Genomic DNA, 3,703 nt, shown 5'->3' with positions numbered 1-3,703 from the left:
ACCAGGATTTTGCACAGCCTGGCCGATCCTTAGGGCTCGGTGTGCTTCTCAGTCGGGGGGCACCGCCTATTCTTTCTTTTCCACTCTTCCACCACCCTACCCTGCTACCCTTCCACCTCTCTTCCTTCCTACCCCCCCCCTTCTCCCCCCCCTCGGAGAGCCCCGCTAACCTCCTTCCCCCCCAGGGTTCCCCCTGCTCTCCCTTCCCTAATTTGTACCCAGTCATGGGTTGGTTTAGTCAGATAATGTGAATATTCTGGTTTGCATCACCCAAGTTATTACGTCCCATGGCTGGGCCCAGCTGGTTCTCGGGAGGCATGCCTCCCTAACAGTTGTAAGTATGTATATTACTGTATGGCCCTTGTGGCTATACTATTTGTACTGGGTTATTAAGATTACTGTCTGGAAGCCTCCTCGGCAGGACACGCTGGAACCTCATCACACAGCTAGGTCTCGTCATGTCCACTACAGAGTGCATAGCCGGGGGGATTCGATATTTGACCTTGCTATGCATAACAGTTAACCCTGTTTGTTTCCCGTTTCTGTTTTTATTATAACCCTTGTCTTTTGCTTATGTCTTTTAAATTGCATCATTCTGAAAATAAATAAAGGAATTAAAAAAAAAGATGTTTTTATTACAAATCATGTGAGCAGACTGCAGTTCCTCTTTAAAAAGTGCCATGACCAGGAGTATGTAACGTACGGCACAGCTTACATAATTTAGTGGTGCAGAGTATGAAAAGCACAGCACAGCTTTCACAGAATGTCTGTCAGAAGTATATACTGTATATTGTATAGTGCAGCTTACAGTGTAGCAGTGAGCAGGACCGGTGCTACCACTAGGCGCACTAGGCAGCCGCCTAGGGCGCACTGCCACCTAGGGTGGAACCGCGGCTGCTGTGTACACAGCTTTTTGGTGGGGAGATGACAGCAGCCTTGTTTGTAGAGCCGGGTGTCTCAGTTTGACAGAACAGACAAACATGAGGGGGGGGGGGTTCTGCGGAGATGGGGCGCGGCTCAGTCACTGGGGCATTTTAACCGCTTCCCGCCCGCCGGCTGTCATATGATGTCCTCAGGTTTGAGCGGTGATATCTGAATGATGCCTGCAGTTACAGACATCATTCAGATATCTTCTTTTTCAGCCAGCGATTCCCTTCAGCATAAGAATGATCATAGTGGCTGTTCAGCCACTTGATCGTTCTTACAGGCGGCAAGAGGGGACATCCCCCTCCAGGTTCGCCGCTGCCCTTGGCGAACCGGAGAAGGGATCCGCCGGTCCCGGATGCTGACCATAGAGATTTCCGGCGGACCAGATGGTCCCCGGGGTCTCTATGATCATTTAGAGGCCAGGCGTGGTGTTATGGCATCATGCCCGGCCTTTGCATTCGAAAAACGGCGCCACCTCAGCTGGGAAGCTGAGATTGTTTTGCTTTTTTTTTTTTTTTTTTTTTAGGCTTCACAAGCTTACAAGGAAAGTAAAGTGATAAAAAAAAAAGTGATTAAAAAAAAGTAAAACTTGAAAAATGAAAGTAAAATTAACAATGATAAATAAAACAAAAAAAGTGCCTTGTCCCCGTGTGCTCCCACGCAGAAGCGAACGCATACGTAAGTCGTGCCCACATATGTAAACAATGTTCAAATCACACATGTGAGGTATCGCTGCGAACGTTGGAGCGAGAGCAATAATTTTAGCCCTAGACCTCCTCTGTAACACAAAACATTTTGAAGCATGACATGTTGAGTATCTATTTACTCGGCGTAACATCGTAACATCTTTCACATTATGCAAAACAACTGGGCTAACTTTACTGTTTTTTTTTTTTTAAAGCATGAAACTGTTTTTTTTTCCAAAAAAACGCATTTGAATAATTGCTGCGCAAATACCATGTGAGATAAAAATTGCAACAACTGCTGTTTTGTTCTCTAGGGTCTCTGCTAAAAAAAACATATATAAGGTTTGGGGGTTCTATGTAATTTTATAGCAAAAAAAATATGTTAGTTTTACATATACGAGAGAAATGTCAGAATTCGCCTGGTAGGCAAGTGGCTAATAAGCTCCGCACTACATGTGTATGGGGGCGATCTGCGCTCCCCTCCTACCAACAATACACTGACCAGCCTGGCCTGGAAGTGTCTTAAGCTCCCGACACACACACTGATAAAGTTCTAGCTGGGGAGCCACAATATCCAGTATATAGAGAGACATCAGTGGAGGAAAATGCAGATGACTGGTGCTTGTAAATGCCGCCCTATACACACCACTGACCCCGTGAGCCTTTACGTTGCAACCCATGCACCCGGCTTTAGGGTTGCCACCCCATCCCTTTAAACCTAACACATATGACCGCACTGTCAAGTGTCTCCTTGGTCTTTCTCTGACTCTGGGGTCTCATTCCGGTGCCAGAAAAATCCCCTTCTTGCAGAAAGGCCGGACTCTGCTGTGGGCCGACCCTCCCGATAGCTGGGAACACCTACTAATAGCTAAATGCCTCGACTTCCATTTTCTACACCCCAGTTTTGCCCCTATAAGGAAGAAGTAAACCCTGATTGGTTCATGCTGTAGAGACATTGGCGCCCATGTGACTGGAGTCTGACATGCTGCACCCATCCATTGTGTCTCTAAACGTCACACATCTATGGGGGGGGGGGGTTCATTGTTGCAATTGGCTCCATCGTGGTCAGCTAAAGTGATGTCCCAGACGATCTCTGATAGTGGTGTGTTTGCCTATATTTTCACATTTATTTTTTTTTTTTTTGTCCTTAATGACATTTCTGTAATATTTTACAAGGATTCTCAAATAAAAGAAAAAAAATGAGAAAAAAAATTCTAAGGCTATTTTAATGCAGATAAGGCACCAAGTGAGAGTTTAATTACCACTTCAATTAGACACAGAACTTGTGTAATTAATATGTGTTCCGTTTTAAAGGGATGAGGTGGCAACCCGCCGCTCACTGCTATGCAAACAGAACACTCTGCACACACCCCCATTTACTATATGACAGTAAACTGTTTCTTCGGCTTTCTGCTACTTTTAGGACAGGATGACACCAGCTCTTCCTCCTGGCAACCCAGAACTCCCTGGAATGTTCCACCCCCTCCCCCGGTCACATTGCACAGGTCACGGCGCAGCAGGTTGGAAGCAGAGGGTGTGGGTGAGTGGTCCTGGTACACATGCTATAAGCTCCAGTAATATCAGTGCTGTGCAGGGTGGTCAGTGTGTCGGCTCTCTTTATGTTTCTTCTTCTGGGTCCACCCATGGAAAACACAGTCCCTACAGATCAGGCTACTGCCCACTAGTCCCTATATATTCTCTTAGTTACTGCTGATGCTAGTACAGACTGGGGGTACAGCATTTACTAGAACTGGGCTGTATATTCCTCCATCTCCACCTCCATCCAGCATCTGAAAGCTGTCTTCTCCTCCTCTCCCTTCCACCAGCAGCCAGCAACTTCAGGAAGAAAATACAACCAAATCAGTTCTAGTATATGCTGCCCCCTCCTGTCCAGGGGTCTGTACACCCACTGCGCCCATTATGAGTGGTTCCCACCATCCCTGTGCTGACTTTCCGGGTCTGTACATCTGCTGTGCCCATTATGAGGTGTTCCCACCATCCCTGTGCTTAGTTCCTGGGTCTGTACATCTGCTGTGCCCATTATGAGGGGTTAATTTTGTTTATTGAAAAATCTTACAAACAACAACTTG

The 3,703-nt window shown here is 46.5% G+C and overlaps 1 non-coding gene across 1 annotated transcript; it reads left to right on the top strand.

Moving 5' to 3' along the window:
• The first annotated feature begins 2,344 nt into the window (after positions 1-2,344).
• On the top strand, positions 2,345-2,473 carry LOC141125049 (small nucleolar RNA SNORA35). Its single transcript, XR_012241350.1, has one exon. It is a non-coding gene; the product is annotated as a small nucleolar RNA SNORA35 (small nucleolar RNA).
• Positions 2,474-3,703: the final 1,230 nt, after the last annotated feature.

Source organism: Aquarana catesbeiana, linkage group LG01, assembly GCF_042186555.1.
Source record: "Aquarana catesbeiana isolate 2022-GZ linkage group LG01, ASM4218655v1, whole genome shotgun sequence".
NCBI lineage: Eukaryota > Metazoa > Chordata > Amphibia > Anura > Ranidae > Aquarana > Aquarana catesbeiana.
This window is presented reverse-complemented; position numbering and strand designations above follow the sequence as displayed.